The sequence below is a fragment of the Mustela putorius genome, unplaced genomic scaffold (assembly GCF_011764305.1).
Source record: "Mustela putorius furo isolate JIRA1106 unplaced genomic scaffold, ASM1176430v1.1 tig00003845_pilon_pilon_pilon, whole genome shotgun sequence".
Taxonomy (NCBI): Eukaryota; Metazoa; Chordata; class Mammalia; order Carnivora; family Mustelidae; genus Mustela; species Mustela putorius.
In genome coordinates, this window is record NW_025421998.1 from 60,228,109 (window position 1) to 60,246,350 (window position 18,242).

The 18,242-nt window shown below is 41.5% G+C and overlaps 1 long non-coding RNA gene across 7 annotated transcripts in view; it reads right to left on the reverse strand.

Moving 5' to 3' along the window:
• Positions 1 to 18,242, reverse strand: part of LOC106006840 — a 40,409-nt gene that overhangs the window by 11,408 nt on the left and 10,759 nt on the right. The window contains exon 3 of one of the 7 annotated variants that reach the window (XR_006601362.1): positions 15,662 to 15,766. The exons of the other annotated variants lie outside the window; for them this stretch is intronic. This is a non-coding gene — a long non-coding RNA (uncharacterized LOC106006840). The remainder of the gene's footprint in view (positions 1 to 15,661; positions 15,767 to 18,242) is intronic. 7 annotated transcript variants of the gene reach the window in all.

Consider the following 18,242-nt stretch of genomic DNA (forward strand, 5'->3'; position numbering starts at 1 on the left):
AGCCCACATTGGTTCATTAATTGGCAGGGTTGGAGGATACGAGGCATGGGATAGAGCCGGACATCCCCGTCAGGGGTGACAGGGGGCTGCAAGAATCAGAGGTGTAGGCCAAAGAGCCCATCAAGGAAAGACATTAAGACCCCAAAGTCCATGCACAGAAGACCTGTGGCGAGATGAAAACAGACCTCATCAAGTCAAGAATTCGGGGCCAGAGACCAAATCAGAAAAAAAGCAGGTGCACTCATGCCTGTGTGTGTGTGTACATGATTGGGAGAAGGTGGGGGTTACTTTCCGAGGGGTCACTGCTAAAACCCATGAGGTCTTTATGGGCCAATGAGTTCGTGACTCTGGGATCGGTCAAACTGATTGCCCTCCTTGCCTCACCTCAGGAACAGTCGTGGCAAGATCAACCTACTACCGATCGCGCGTAGGGACCGCTTCTTGGGCGTGGGTGACTTCCTTCTGATAATAAGGAGAACATCACTAACCCATAAGAAGTACTCAGTTCACCAGTCAGTAAAGTGTCTGCCACACATAACCTATAACTCGGTTATAAGCCCTGTGCATAACTCGGATGCACAGGGCTTGAACAGTATGGACAGTAATGGTCTCAACAAGCATCCAAATGTAAGGCATCTTCAAGGCTGGTGCTATCTGTCCTCTACTGCACCGTGCTCGGTTTAGTAGCGTTTCAACCCTCAAGCTCTGGTAGACATGCCTACCAGCAGGCAGCCGCAAGAACAAGCAGCACCAGGTCTTTCTCTAACTGTGGATCCTATGTGTCCCACTTGACAGCCAGAAAACCTTTCCCCCAACAAACATCCCTTTACAACTCATTGGCCAGAAGTGCATCCCATGCTCGTGATGAAGCCAGGAACTAGGAAGGAAGAAGAGATCACCCTGATTAGTGTAGATCCGTGTTTTGCAAGGTGGAGTCCCCTGGCCAGCAGCACCAGGACCCGGGACTTGTTAAAAAATACCACTTCTCAGGCCTGACTCGTTGAATCTGGGGCTGGGGTCTGACAGTCTGTTTTTGGTTTTGTTTTTAAAGATTTTTTATTTATTTACATGACAGAGAGAGATCACAAGTAGGCAGAGAGGCAGGCAGAGAGAGAGAGAGGAGGAAGCAGGCTCCCCGCTGAGCAGAGAGCCCGATGCGGGACTCGATCCCAGGACCCTGAGATCATGACCTGAGCCGAAGGCAGCGGCTCAACCCACTGAGCCACCCAGGTGCCCTGACAGTCTGTTTTTAACAGGTCCCCCAGGTGATACCATGGAGGATAAATGGGAGAAGGCCAGGTTTAAAACAACCATGGTTTCCCCTGAACTGGGTACCCACCCTCTCTCAGGTTTGGATACATGAAGCAAATCATGGTTTGTTAACAAAAAGGGGGCAACAGTTTTGCAGCATCGGGGATGTTGTTTGAACTCTCGTAAGCTCCAGAGGACCTTCCACACCCCCACAAACCAATGTCCCCTGGGCCTCGCCCCCATAACCATAGAACCAACTCTAATAAAATACCGTCTCGGCTAGAGGCTTCCTGGGGGCAGGAATCCGGTCCGCTCTGCTCACCCCTCCATCCCAGCCCTAACTGGCACTGGGCCTAGCATACAGTAGACGCTCAAATCTTCTCAAAATTAATGGCAGAATCCTTCTGCAAATACTCAAATGTCCTATAGTATTTTGGTGCGTTGGAGGGAGGGGATGATTCTAGAAGCAGGAGAATCTGAAAATGCATTTTGATTGACTCTTGTCCACCATTTGGAGCTCTGACCAATATGGGAAACTTTCCATTGTTGAAGCTTACCTTGCATTTGTTTTCCTTAGCTCACCTCATGTTTACCATATTCTCTCTTCTATCCATTGGGAATGATCGTCCAAATAATTCAGTTTGGAGAGTTGGAAAACCAAGTATTTAACTGTGGGTTATACAGCAAGAGTTGGCTCTCTTTGGCTAGGATCCAGAGCAAGGTGGACTAGAGGAGGTCAGGGGCTAGGTCCCTGACCCAGATGTTACATCCAAGCTCTACCACTTCCCATAGTGTAACTTAGGGCAAGTTATTTTACTTCTTGAGCCTGTTTCTTTGTCCCCATAATGCACTACTATTGGCCCTATTCCATGAAGCTGGTGAGCTTCAGATAATCTCCATACAGCACTCCCTAGAGTATCTAGGGCACGGAGTAAGCAAACAAATGATTGTCTAAAAACTCAACAGATTTGGGAAACTCTTATGAGAATGCTTCTTCGTTCTTCATGCTCTCGGGTGCCATCACTTACTGCTGCCTAGCAAATTAGAGTTAAGGAATTTAACCAATCACGGCCTGATGAGTTTTTAAAGCCGGGCCACACCTGGCCCATGGTGGGATGCAGTGGTCACCCTGTGAGAGCACTGGATGTAGAGCCACAAGGCCTGGCTTGGTCACAGATCAAGGCTTTTAACATTTCTGAGCCTCAGGTTTCTTCCCTTTGAAACATGAAAACTAATGCCTGCCCCACCAACCTCACAGGGCTTTTGCTGGGGCGAGATGGCATGGGAGCAGGTGTGCAGCTGCCCTCACACACCTTCACACCACTAGGTCTGGCTCTGCCGCTGGTGCCACCCCCTCCCCAGACCCTCGGGGAGCTCTCCCTAGAGCCCCACCCACTGCCCTGCGGCATCAGGTTTCCACGTACTAGGCTTCTAAGTTGCTGGCACAATGGACCACTCCCTTCATCTCAAACCCCTCTCTCTCGGCTGCTGGGACCCCACCTCACCCTCATCCTTTGCTCAGCTCCTCTGCCCATTCTCCCTCTATAACCATCCAAATCCCTTGGCATGCCCGCCAACACTTCTTCTTGCCCTACTTTAGCCACAGACCATCACCAACACTCTGGCCCTGAATGCTATCTGTCAACAAATAAAATAATCCCTAAGATTCAATAAGCTATCCAGTGCCCTGTAACAGATCGCTTCTGCTAAGACTGGCCAGCATGTGATCTACTGCCCACAGCCAACGTCCCTGAAGAACACTTCCAGGACTCCACCCCTCAGCTCTCCAAAATCTTCACATCAACCACATTGGCATTGCATCAGAAGAATTTTAAAATTCAGAATAAAAAATCACTACAACATAGTGATTCAACAATTCTCTACATGACTCAGTCCTCTTTAACCCCTTCCCCTATTTCACACCCATCGCACCCACTCCCCTCCCCTCTGGTAATAGTTTCTTCTCTATCCTTGAGTCTGGTTTTTTGTTTTTCCCTTCTTTCTTGGCTTGTTTTTTTTTCTTAAATTTCACATATGAAATCATATGGTATTTGTCTTTCTCTGACAAACTTATTTCACTTAAATTACAAGCTCCAAGCCCACCCATGTTGCAAATGGCAAGATTTTATTCCTTTTTATGGCTGAGTAATATTCCATTGTGTGTATATCTCACATCTTCTTTATCCATTCATTTATCAAGGGATACTTGGGCTGCTTCCATAATTTGGCTATTGTAAATAATGTTGCAATAAACATAGGGGTGCATGTGTCCTTTTGAATTAGTGTTTTTGTATTCTTTAGGTAAATAGTAATGGAATCACTGGATCATATGGTAATTCTAAACTGGAACTCAACCACAAGAAAAAGTTTGGAAGGAATTCAAACACCTGGAAGCTAAAGACCACACTGCTTAAGAATGCTTGGATCAGGGACGCCTGGGTGGCTCAGTTGGTTAAGCCACTGCCTTCAACTCAGGTCGTAATCCCAGGGTCCTGGGATCAAGTCCCACATCGGGCTCCTTACTCAGTTAGGAGCCTGCTTCTCTCTCTGCCTCTGCCTGCCACTCAGCCTGCTTGTGTTCTGACAAATAAATAAATAAAATCTTCAAAAAAAAAAAAAAAAAGAATGCTTGGATCAACCAGGAAATCAAAAAAGAACTTAAACAATTCATGGAAACCAATGAGAATGAAGATACTTTGCTCCAAAGCCTATGGGCTACAGCAAAGGTGGCCCTAAAGGGGAAATACATAGCCATCCAAGCCTCCCTCAAAAAAAAAACTGAAAAATCCAGAATACACCAGTTGTCTTTACACCTTAAAGAACTGGAGAATCAACAACAAATTAAGCCAACTCCACACACAAGAAGGGAAATAATCAAGATTAGAGCAGAGATCAATGAGATAGAAATTAGAGATACAGTAGAACACATCAATGAAATTAGAAGCTGGCTTTTTGAAAGAATCAATAAGATCCATAAACCACTGGCCAAACTAATCCAAAAGAAGAAAGAGAAGACCCAAATTATTAAAATTATGAATGAAAAGGGAGAGATCACAACTAACACCAAGGAAATAGAAACAATCGTCAGAAATTATTATCAACAGTTATATGCCAATAAGTTAAGCAACCTAGATGAAATGGATGCATTCCTAGAAAACTATAAACTTCCAAAACTGAACCAGGAAGAAACTGACAACCTGAATAGACCAATATGTAGTAAAGATATTGAAGCAGTGATTATATATATCATATAAAAGCACCACTCCCAAAAAACAAGAGGTTTTGAAAACCTCCCAAAAAACAAGAGCCCACGATCTGATGGATTCCCTGGGGAATTCTACCAAAACTTTCAAAGAAGAAATAACACCTATTCTCCTGAAGCTGTTTCCAAAAACTGAAGCAGAAGGAAAACTTCCAGACTCTTTTTATAAAGCCAGCATTACCTTGATCCCCAAACCAAGCAAAGACCCCACCAAAAAGGAGAATTTCAGACCAATATCTCTGATAAAGATGGATGCCAAGATTCTCAACAAGATCCTAGCTAATAGGATCCAAAAGTACATTAAAAAGATTATCCACTGGGGCACCTGGGTAGGCTCAGTGGGTTAAAGCCTCTGCCTTCGGTTCAGGTCATGATCCCAGAGTCCTGGGATCGAGCCCCGCATCGGGCTCTCTGCTCCTCAGGGAACCTTTCTCTCTGCCTGCCTCTCTGCCTACTTGTGATCTCTGTCAAATAAATAAATAAAATCTTAAAAAAAAAAAGTAAAAAAAAGATTATCCACCATGACCAGGAGGGATTTATCTCCTGGATGCAAGGGTGGTTCAACATTTGCAAATCAGTCAATGTGATAGAACAAATCATTAAGAGAAGAGAGTAGAACCACATAGTCCTCTCAACTGATGCAGAAAAAGCATTTGACAAGATACAGCAATTAATTGTTCCTGATTAAAATGCTTCAAAGTATAGGGATAAAGGGAACATTCCTAAACTTAATAAAATCTATCTATGAAAAACCCACAGCAAATATCATCCTCAATGGGAAAAAGCTGACAGCCTTCCCTTTGAGATCAGGAACACAAGGATGCCCACTCTCACCACTCTTATTCAACACAGTATTAGAAGTCCTAGCAACAGCAATCAGACAAAAAAGAGAAACAAAAGGTATTCAAATTGGCAATGAAGAAGCCAAACTCTCTCTTCGCAGATGACAAGATACTTTATATTTTTAACTTATCGAGGGTCCTCCATATAGTCTTGCATAGAAGTTACCTATATAATTGTAGGAAAATTTTATATAATCATATACATTTAATATGGTGCTTTAAAGAACTGTGCATTAGCTCACTTTTCTTTCAGAAGTTTACATCAAGTTTACATGTAAAATTGAAATTAGTCTATAATTGTCTTTGCTTGAACAGTCTTTATTCAACTCTTTGTCTCATAAGGAAAGTGACATAGCATTCTTCATTCTTCTCTTTTTCTCTGAACGTATTTGAATAGGATTGGTAAGGTAAGTAGTTTTAGTTTCAGCTACAAGTAGCAGAGAACCCAAATTACAATGGATTAAACAAGACAGAAGTTTATTTCTCTGCCATTTAAAATTCCAGGTGGAAGCTAGAGGGCTAGTAAGGTAGCTCCATACTCACTGGGGTCCCAAGTTCCTCCTATCTGACTGTTCCGGTGGAAATCTCCTAGTGGTTCCCTCACACAGTACTGCTTCCTCCTACAGGATTCATTGAACTCTCTGCACAGCACTGGCTTCCAAAGGACCTCTTGACCTCCCAACATCTGTCTCTGCTTGGCTCACTGAGCCTGGGTCAGATCCCTTGTATGTCTAAGCCTTCCTGGGATCCCACTTGGCCCATAGTAATGAATGTACCTCTTCCACATCATTTGGTAGAGAGCAGATCATTCCCCTCACCATAGTACTCTCTTTTTACCTATAGCATCAATCAGGTCATTTGAAGTCCCCAAACTCTAGGAGACATACACTAAGCTGTCAGCAGGATTCTGTGAAACTCCCCCAGGCTTAGGCTTTCCTTCATCAAAGAACAGTCCCATAGTACTCAAAAATTCTCTTCTAAAAAGAAATCCTATTAAGCTTCTTGCTTCTCGGGGAAATACAAATCAAAACCCCAATGAGATACCACTGCACGCCAGTCAGAATGGCAAAAGTAAGAAGTCAGAAAATGACAAATGTTGGCGAGGATGTGGAGAAAGGGGAACCCTCTTACACTGCAGGTGGAAATGCAAACTGGCGTAGCCACTCTGGAAAACAGTATGGAGGTTCCTCAAAAAGTGGAAAGTAGAGCTACCCTATGACCCAGCAATCGCACTACAGGACACAAATGTAGTGATCCAAAGGGGCACGTGCACCAGAATGTTTATAGCAGCAACGTCCACCATAGCCAAACTATAGAAAGAGCCCAGATGTCCAACAACAAATGAATAGATAAAGTAATATATATATAATATTCATATATATATATATTAATTTTTTATTTTTTTATAAACATATATTTTTATCCCCAGGGGTACAGGTCTGTGAATCACCAGGTTTACACACTTCACAGCACTCACCAAAGCACATACCCTCCCCAATGTCCATAATCCCACCCCCTTCTCCCAAACCCCCTCCCCCCAGCAACCCTCAGTTTGTTTTGTGAGATTAAGAGTCACTTATGGTTTGTCTCCCTCCCAATCCCATCTTGTTTTATTGATTCTTCTCCTACCCACTTAAGCCCCCATGTATGAATATTATTCAGCCATCAAAAAAAAAAAAAAAGAAATCTTTCCATTTGCAATGATGTGGATGGAACTAGAGGGTTATATGCTAAGTGAAATAAGTCAATCAGGGAAAGACAATGACCATATGATTTTACTTATATGTGGAATTTAAGAAACAAAACAGAGGAGCATAGGGGAAGGGAAGGAAAAATAAAACAAGACAGAATCAGAGAGGCAGACAAACCACAATGGACTTTTAATCATAGGAAACAAACTGAGAGTTGCTGGAGTGGAGGGGTGGGGGATGGGGTAACTGGTGATAGACATTAAGGGGGGCACATGATGTAATGAACACTGGGTATTATACAAGACTGATGAATCACTGACCTCTACCTCTGAAACACTATAATACACTATAAGTTAAATAATTGAATTTTAATTTTAAAAACCTTGCTTGCTTTAAAAATCTTGCTCACTCCACTATATTCCCTTAAATATCACCCTTGCAAGGTGGGTGCTAAACTAAGGGTCACAAAAAATTTTCTTACTCTTAGAATTCTCTGAACCTTTGGGCTATCATCTATTGTTCTCAGTCTTAGGAACCTTGGTTGAAACTTGGTAACAAAAAGAAAAGTCTCATTCAAAATCCTGTAACATATATCTTTTTAAATAAAGACATATTACTCTGATGATCAGAAAAAGTAGGTTTTGAAAATAAATATTTAGGCAGTTTAAAATAGACTACCTAGCTGTAAAAAAAAGAAGTGCAGATTCACCTGATAGATTATTATCTACCACCAAAGGTTATCAGATCAGTCAATTTTTACCAGAATTCACCATTTCAGAAAAATATAATGCCTATCAATAGTGGATTTGTTAAGTCACTCATGGGATGGCTACCTAATGGATACTGCTCAATAATTAAGAATAATATGTTTCTGAGTGCCTGGGTGGCTCAGTTGGTTAAGCAACTGCCTTCAGCTCAGGTCATGATCCTAGAGTCCCCAGATAGAGTCCTGTGTCAGGCTCCCAGCTCCATGGGGAGTCTGCTTCTTCCTCTGACCTTCTCCCCTCTTATGCTCTCTCTCACTCTCTCAAATAAATAAAATCTTTAAAAAAACAACAACAAAAAAGAAGAATATGTTTCTAAAGTTATTAACTTGGAAATGGCTCCCAGTATGCTGACATGGAAAAGTTCTCAATATTGAATAATGAAAGCAAATACAAGGGAGGAGGAGAGTAGTATATGACAGAGGAGTAGGAGACCCAAAGATCATTGGGTCCCAAGAGTTCAGGCAGATAGTTATCAAAAAATTATGAATACCTACAAACTCAACAGGAGATCAAACAGAAGCAGAGCAGCAATTCTAGGAACAGAAAAGCGACCACTTTCCAGAAGGTAGGACACGCAGAGAAGTGAATCTGAGGCGATATACAGGAAGATAGATGGGGGGAAGGAGCCCGCTGCCAGCAAGCGGTAGAGCAGCAGAGAACAAAATCAGAACTTTTAGAAGTCTGCTCCAATGAGGGATGTCGCTCCAAGGCTAAGCGAGGTGGGGCGGGGGGACAGTGTGGTCTCGGGTCCCTTGGGGTCACAAAAAAGACCAGGAGTGCCTAAGTGTGGCAGAGCCCCCAGGTATCACAGCAGGTAAGCTGCTGCATAGATGGGGCCAAGGAGGGGGCACTCAGCTCAAGATTACATTAAACTGTGATCTGAGGCACAGTCGGGCCACTGCTCTTTAAGGAAGGATCCCATAAGTAGCAGATCCCAGGAGACCCCTCCTTCCTCTTTTGGGGGGAGCTGCATGGGAGAGCGCTGCAGGAATCTGCTGGGTTTGGAGACTCCAAATGGGGCCCCATGCCAAAGACAGAAATGCTCAGTCAACCGCAAGGAGCATGGCCAGAGACCAGGGAGATAGGAGGACTGACTGCTTTTCTCTGAGGGCGCACTGAAGAGTAGGGCCCTGGGCTCTCAGCACCTCTGGGATTGGAGATTGGGAGGCCACCATTTTCATTCCCATCCTCCAAAGCTGTATGGAAAGCGTTCAGGGAACAAAAGCTCCGGAGAGGGAACTGAGCAGATTACTTAGCCTGGCCCCTGATAAGGGTGGTGCAAAGACATTTGCCCTTGAACAAAGACACTTGAGAATCACTGCAACAGGCCCCTCCCCCAGAAGATCAGCAAGAACATACAGCCAAGACCAAGTTCACTAATGAATGAGAACTGCAAAACACCTGTGCTAGGGGAACACAGTACACAGAATGCATGGCCTTTTCCCCATGATTCCTTAGTCTTTCAAAGTTAAATTTTTAAATTTTTAAAGTTTTTATATTTTTCCCTATTTTTTGTATGTTTCCTCTTTCCTATTTTAACTTATTTTAACTACTTTATCTTACCAATACTTTTTTTAAAATCTTTTTTAGTTTTCATTTTTATAGTCCTATTCTATCCCTTCATTTTATTTAACATTATTATTTGTATACATATAAATTTTTCTTTCTTTAAAATTTTGGGATACGTTTCTTCTAACAGACCAAAATATACCCTAAATCTAGCATATGGCTTTCTTCTAGTCTCTACCCTGATCACATTCTCTCCTTTTTATTTTTTTCTTTCAATCAACTGCTTATCTTGTCAATACCTTTTTAAAAATCTTTTTAAATGTTCATCTTTATAGTTATATTCGATCCCTTTATTGTGTTTACCCATCAATAGATAGATAGATTTCTTTTTTAATTTTGAGATGCAGTTTCTTCTAACAGACCAAAATACACCCAAAATACACCCAAAATCATTACTCTGTTCTATTCACTAGCCTAATCATATTTCTTTTTTCCTTTCTTTTCCCCTCTGATTTGGTTAGTGTATATTTTTCTGGAGTTGTTGTTATCCTTTTAGCATTTTGTTCTCTCATTCATCTATTCTCTCTGGACAAGATGACAAGGCAGAAAAACTCACCTCAAAAAAAAAAAAGAACAAGAGGCAGTAGCGACTGCTGGGGACCTAATCATTACAAACATTAGTAAGATGTCAGAACTAGAGTTCAGAATGACAATTATAAAGATGATAGCTGGACTTGAAAAAAGCATAGAAGATACTAGAGAATCCCCTTGTGGAGAAATAAAATCCCTTTGTGGAGAAATAAAGGAATGAAAATGTAACCAAGTTGAAATCAAAAAAGCTATTAATGAGGTCCAATAGAAAATGGAGGTTCTTACTGCTAGGATAAAAGAGGCAGAAGACAAAATTAGTGATATAGAAGACCAAATAATGGAGAATAAAGAAGTTGAGAAAAAGAGAGAAACAACTACTGGACCATGAGGGGAGAATTAAAGGAGTAAGTGATATAAGATGAAACAATAATAGAATAACTGGGATCCTAGGAGAAGAAAAAAGGGGGGCAGAAGGTATATTGGAACAAATTATAGCAGAGAATTTCCCTAATTTGGGGAAGGGAACAAGCATCAAAATCCAAGAGGCACAGAGAGCCTCCTTCCAAATCAATAAAAATAGGTCAATACCCTGCCATCTAATAGTAAAACTTACAAGTCTAGAGACAAAGAGAAAATCCTGAAAGCAGCTCAGGACAAGAGGTCTGTAACCTACAATGGTAGAAATATTAGATTGGCAACAGACCTATCCACAGAGACCTGGAAGGCCAGAAAGGACTAGGATGATATATTCAGAGCACGAAATGAGAAAAACATGCAGCCAAGAATACTATATCCAGCTAGGCTGTCATTGAAAATAGAAGAAGAGATAAAAAGCTTCCAGGACAAACAAAAACTAAAAGAACTTGCAAACACCAAACCAGCCTTACAAGAAATATTGAAAGTGGTTCTCTAAGCAAAGAGAAAGACTAAGAGTAACACAGACCAGAAAGGAAAAGAGACAATATACAGTAACAGTCATGTTACAGGCAACACAATGGCACTAAATTCATATCTTTCAATCACTACCCTTAATGAAATGGGCTAAATGCCCCACTTATGACACAGGGTATCAGAGTGGATAAAAAACAAAACAAACAAAATCTTGTTGTCTGCAAGAAACTCATTTTGGACCCAAAGACACCTCCAGATTTAAAGTGGCAGGGTGGAAAACAATTTATCATGCTAATGGGCATCCAAAGAAAGCTGGAGTGGCTATCCTTATATCAGATAAATTAGATTTTTAAGCCAAAGACTACAATAACAGATGAGGAAGGACACTATATCATACTTGAAGGGTCTAACAAGAAAATCTAACGATTTTAAGTATCTATGCCCCTAACATGGGAGCACACAACTATATAAACCAATTAATAACAAAATAAAAGAAACACATCGATAATAATACAATAATAGTGGGGACTTCAACAGCCCCCTCACTGAAATTAACATGTCATCTAAGCAAAAGATCAACAAGGAAATAAAGGCTTCAAATGACACTGGACCAGATGCACATCACAGATGTATTCAGAATATCCCATCCCAAAGCAACAGAATACACATTCTTCCCTACTACACAAAGAACATTATCCAGAATAGATCACATCCTGGGTCACAAATCAGGTCTCAGCTGGTACCAAAAGAATGGGATCATTCCCCACATAATTTTAGACCACAATGCTTTGAAAGCATTTGAAAACATTGGAAAGGACTCAGATACATGGAAGCTAAAGAGCATCTTACTAAAGAATGAATGGGTCAACCAGGAAATTAAAGAAGAATTAAAAAAAAAATCATGGAACAAAAATGAAAACACAACTGTTGAAAATCTTTGGGACACAGCAAAGGCAGTCCTGAGAGGAAAGTATATAGCAATACAAGCCTTTCTCAAGAAACAAGAAAGGACTCAAGTATACAATCTAACCCTACACCTAAAGGAGTTAGAGAAAGAACAGCAAAGAAAGCCTAAACCCAGCAGGAGAAATCATAAAGATCAGAGCAGAAATCAGTGAAATAAAAACCAAAAGAACAGTAGAACAAATCAAAAAAACTTGGAGCTGGTTCTTTGAAAGAATTAATAAGACTGATAAACCCCTGGCCAGACTTATCAAAAAGAAAAAAGAAATGACCCAAATTAATAAAATCATGAATGAAAAAGGAGAGATCACAACCAACACCAAAGAAATACAAACAATTATAAGAACATATTATGAGCAACTATACACCAACCGATTTGAGAATCTGGCAGAAATGGATGCATTCCTAAAGACATATAAACTACCAAAACTGAAACAGGAATAAATAGAAAACCTGAACAGACGCATAACCAGTAAGGAGATTGAAGCAGTCTTCAAAAAACCTCCCAACAAACAACAGTCCAGGACCAGACAGCTTCCCAGGCAAGTTCTATCAAACATTTAAAGAAGAATTAACACCTATTCTCTAGAACCTGTTCCAAAAAAGAGAAATGGAAGGAAAACTTCCAAACTTATTTTATGAGGCCAGCATTACCTTGATCCCAAAACCAGACATACTGGTCTGTAGACCAATATCTTTGATGGACATGGGTGCAAAAATTCTCACCAAAATACAAGCTAAGAGGATCCAACAGTACATTAAAAGAATTATTCACTATGACCAAGTGGGCTTTATTCCTGGGCTGCACGGCTGGTTCAACATCTGCAAATCAATCAATGGGACACAATACATTAATAAAAGACAGAACAACAACCATATGATACTCTCAATAGTTGGTGAAAAAGCATTTGACAAAGTACAACATCCTTTCTTGATCAAAACTCTTCACAGTGTATGCATAGAGGGTACATGTCATGAAAGTCATCTATGAAAACCCATAGTGAATATCATTCTCAATGGGGAAAAACTGAGAGCTTTTCCCCTAGGGTCAGGAACATGGCAGGGCTGTCAACTATCACCACCGCTATTCAACATAGTACTAGAAGTCCTAGCCTCAGCAATCAGACAACAAAAAGAAATAAAAGGCATATGAACTGGCAAAGAAGAAGTCAAACTCTCACTCTGAAGATGATATGATCCCTTATGTGGAAAACCTAAAGACTCCACTCCAAAACTGCTAGAACTCATACAGGAATTCAGTAAAATATCAGGATAGAAAATCAATGGACAGAAATCAGTTGCAAGTCTATATACCAACTACAAAGCAGAAGAAAGAGAAATGAAGGAGTCAATCCCATTGACAATTGCATCCAAAACCATAAGATACCTAAGAATAAATCTAACCAAAGAGGCAAAGAATCTGTACTCAGAAAACTACAGAGTATTCATGAAAGAAATTGAGGAAGACACAAAGAAATGGGATCCCAGCGTCCTGGGATCGAGTCCCACATCGGGCTCCTTGCTCGGCGGGGAGCCTGCTTCTCCCTCTGCCTCTGCCTGCCATTCTGTCTGCCTGTGTTCGCTCTCTCCCCCTCTCTCTCTCTGATAAATAAATAAAATCTTTAAAAAAAAAAAAAAAAAAGAAATGGAAAAATGTTCCCTGCTCATGAATTGGAAAAACAAATATTTTGAAAATGTCTATGCTACCTTGAGCAACCTAGATATTTAATGCAATCCCTATCAAAATACCATCAACTTTTTTCAAAGAAATGGAACAAATAATCCTAAAATTTACATGGAATCAGAAAAGACCCCGAATAGCCAGAAGAATGTTGAAAAAGAAAACCAAAGCTGGTGACATGACAATTCCAGACTTCAAGCTCTACTACAAAGCTTTAATCATCAAGACAGTATGGTACTGGCACAAAAACAGGCACAGAGATCAATGGAACACAATAGAGAACCCAGAAATGGACGCTCAACTCTATGATCAACTAATCTTCAACAAAGCAGGAAAGAATACTCAAAGGAAAAAAGATGGTCTATTCAATAAATGGTGTTGGGAAAATTGGACAGTCACATGCAGAAGAATGAAATGGGACCATTTCCTTACACCACACACAAAAATAGACTCTACATGTATGAAAGACCTCAGTGTGAGACAGGAATCCATTAAAATCTTGGAGGAGAACACAGGCAGCAACCTTTTTGACCTCAGCTACAGCAACTTCTTCCTAGAAACATCGCCAAAGGCAAGGGAAGCAGGGGCAAAAATGAACTATTGGTACTTCATCAAGATCAAAAGCTTTTGTACAGCAAAGGAAACACTGAACAAAACCAAAAGACAACCAACTGAATGGGAGGAGATATTTGCAAATGACATATCAGATAAATGGCTAGTATCAAAAATCTATAAAGAACTTATCAAACTCAACACCCTAAGAACAAATAATCCAATCAAGAATTGGACAGAAGACATGAACAGACATTTCTGCAAAGAAGACATCCAGATGGCCAATAGACACATGAAAAAGTGTTCAACATCACTTGGCATCAGGGAAATACAAATCGATACCACCTCACACCAGTCAGAATAGCTAAAATTAGTCAGAAAACGATAGGTGTTAGCAAGGTTGCACAGAAAGGGGAACCTTCCTACACTGTTGGTCGGAATGCAAGCTTGTGCAGCCACTCTGGAAAACAGTATGGAGGTTCCTCAAAAAGTTGAAAACAGAGCTACCTTACAATCCAGCAAGTGCACTACTGGGTATTTGCCCTAAAGATACAATTGTAGTGATCTGAAGGGGTGTGTGCACCCAAATGTTTATAACAGCAATGTCCACAATAGCCAAACTATGGAAAGAACCTAGCTTCCCATCAACAGATAAATGGATAAAGAAGATGTGATATATACATATACAATGGAATACTATGAAGCCATCAAAAAAAAATCCAGAAATCTTGCCATTTGCAATGGCGTGGATGGAACTAGAGGGTATTATGCTAAGTGAAACAAGTCAATCAGAGAAAGACAATTATCATATGATCTCACTGATATGAGGAATTTGAGAGGCAGGGCGGGGGTGGGCGGGGGTGGGGGTCGTGGGGGAGAGGGAGGGAAAAATGAAATAAGATGGGACTGGGGAGGGAAACAAACCACAAGACACTCTTAATCTCAGGAAACAAACTGAGGTTTGCTGCAGGGGTTGAGGGTAGGGATAGGATGGCCTGGTTATGGACACTGGGGAGCATATGTGCTATGGTGAGTGCTGTGAATTGTGTAAGACTGATGATTCACAGACCTGTACCCTAAAGCAAATAATACATTATATTTTAATAAAATAAAATATAGAAGATGACCCCATAATTGTTTTTAAAAACTCTCCTAGCTCATGCAATGTGAAGAAGTAAGCTGACACTGTCAACCTTGACTCCATTTTTCTTTCCCACCACCAACAGAAATTTGGTGAAGACTATTGGCTTTACATGTCCATACCTACCTCCTAACTCAGCTTTTTCTATACTTGCCCGCCCCTAGCTCCCAGGAGTCTATCCCAACACAGCAAGCAGAGGGATCCTGTGAAAATATAAGTGAGACCTGGCCCCCAGATTGCCTAGAATTCTCCAATGGTTTGCCACGTCATTCATAATAAAAGCCAGTATTCACAGTGGTACATGAGGCTTATAGACATGACTTTTCTGGCTTCCTCTCAGGGCTCCAATCACCTCTCCTGCTATTAATGCCTATATTCACTGAATTTCAGACTCAGACATGCTAGGCACACTCCTGCCTTGGAGAGTCTTGGCAGTGGCTCTTCCTTCTACCCTATTCATCCACCTGGCTCCCTCCCTTTCCACCTTCAGGTCTGTAGATCAAAGGGCAAGGGCACATACCAACATGAATCCCATGGACTAGGCTGGAAGTCGGGCTGTGATGGATCAGCAGGAACAGAGTCCCCTTCTCCGAGTACCCAGTCAAGAGGCATCTTGAGTAGAGGCCTAGAAGAACACACCACTGGGATTGGGCTACTGGGCACATTTTTATAGGGAAAAGGTGAGAATAGCCTTGCATGAGAGAAATGAAAATATTAGATTCAGGTTCTAGCTTTCCCAGCACTTGGACCTCCTGGAGGATCCTGGTCCCATGAGAAGTTGAGTCCTGGCACAGGATTCGAGAGAGAAGGAGCCCTGGGGCATAACCAGACAGTGCTGCTTTTTACCTCACTAGATGCTGAGTTTTTAAAACTTTTTATTTTGAAATAAGTAAAAGTTAAGAAGCAAGTAAAGAGTCAGAAGTACCATTCATTCTGCTTCCCCAGTGGTGACATCTTATATAACTGTAGTACATCACCAAACCAGGAAAATGACCAGTTGACAAGACTACAGACCCTACTCGGTTCCCACAGGTGTCTAAGTCCACATTCACATATCTATGTGTGTGAGTATATCTGGATGCTGTTTTATCCCATGTGTATAAAGATTTGGGTAACAACCACCAAAATCAAGACACAATCTAACTTCTTCCTGCTGTCTCTTGGTACCCATGCCCACCACAGCCCATTCCCCATCCCTGTCCCCTACAAATAACTGTTCTCCAGATTCATAATGTTGTCATTCTGAGAACGTTATATAAAGGGAATCAAACAGTATGTAACATTTTGGCATTGGCTCTCTTCACTCTGCATCATTTTCTGGAGATTCATCAAAATGGTTGTGTAAATCTAGAGTTTGTCCAATTTTTTAAAAAGATTTTATTTATTTATTTGACAGAAAGAGAAACAGCAAGCGAGAGAACACAAGCAGAGGGAGTGGGAGAGGAAGAAGCAGGCTTCCTGCCAAGCAGGGAGCCCAATATGGGGCTGGATCCCAGGCCCCTGGGATTATGACCTGAGTCGAAGGCAGACGCCCAACAACTGAGTCACCCAGGCACCCCTGGAGCTTGTCCCATTTTTATTGCTGAGACATACTCTGTGGGATGGAGTTCCCACAGCCTTTGTGTGTGTGTGTGTGGGGGGGTTCCCCCACAGTTTTATCACTCACCCAAATGAAGGGCATCTAGATTGTTTCCAGTTTGGGGCTACCATGAATGAAGCTGTATCCATATTCACTTACAGGTGTGTGTGTGTGAATGCATGTCTTCACTTCTCTAAGACAAATGCCCAGGAGAGCCACTGCTGGCTTATGTTTCCATGTTGAGTTTTTTAAGGAACCACCAAACTTTTCCAGAGCAGCTGCACCATTTTACATTCAATCACCTCCAAAAGTTTTCTTGTGGCCTTTTTCAATCTCTCTCTCATCTCCCTCCCTGTCCCTTTCCCCCTCTGTCCCATATATTAAGTTGCATTTCCTAGAGTTTTATATAGCAAAATCATACAGTATGTATACTTTTTTGGTCTGGCTTCTTTTACTCAGCATCATTACTCTGAGATCTGTCCAAGTTGTAGCATGTACCAAGAGCTCATTTCAGGGCACCTGGATGGCTCAATCAGTTAAGCATCTGCTCAGGGTTCTGGGATCAAGTCCCACTTCGTGCTCCCTGGTGAGCAGGGGGCCTGCTTCTTCCCCTGCCTGCTGCTCCCCCTGCTTGTTCTGTCTGTCTCTTTCTGAAAAATAAATAAATAAAATCTTTTTTAAAAAAAATAAGAGTTCACTTCCTTCTCTTGTTAAGCAGTAGTCTATATTTGGAGAGAATACAGTTTGTTTACACATTTCTCGATTGATGGACATTTGCTTTGTTTCCAGTTTTTTGGCTATTCCCCCACAAAGCTGTTATAAACATGCGAAAAAAAAAAGTGATTCCATTTCTCTACATTCTCACCAGCATTTGGTGCTGCCAAAATTTTCTATTTTAGCCATTCTGATAAGTGCCTATTAATATCTCACTGTGGTTCTAATTTGCATTTCACTAATGGTTAGTGACACTGTGCATCTTTTCAAGTGCTCATCTGTCACCTGTATCTCCAGTTTAGTGAAACATCCATTCATGTCCCTTGCCCATTTTATTTATTTTAGAGATAGAGTGCATGTGGGGTTGGAGAGCAGGAGAGGGAGAGAAAGAGACTCTTATGCAGGCTCCACGCCTAGCACAGAGCCCAGCATGGGCTCAGTCTCACAACTCTGAGATCATAACCTGAGCCAAAATGAAGAGTCAGATGCTAAACCAGCTGAGCACCCAGACACCCTGTTGCCCACTTTGTAATTGATTTTTTTTAAGATTTTTTAATTTATTTATTTGACAGACAGATCACAAGTAGGCAGAGAGGCAGGCAAAGAGAGAGAGAGGAGGAAGCAGGCTCTCCACAGAGTAGAGAGCCCGATGTGGGGCTCGATCCCAGGACCCTGGGATTATGACCTGAGCCGAAGGCAGAGGCTTTAACCCACTGAGCCACCCAGGTGCCCCTGTAATTGATTTTTTACTATTGAATTTCGAGAGCCCTTTATATATTTTAAGTGTAAGGCCTTTGTCAGATACGTG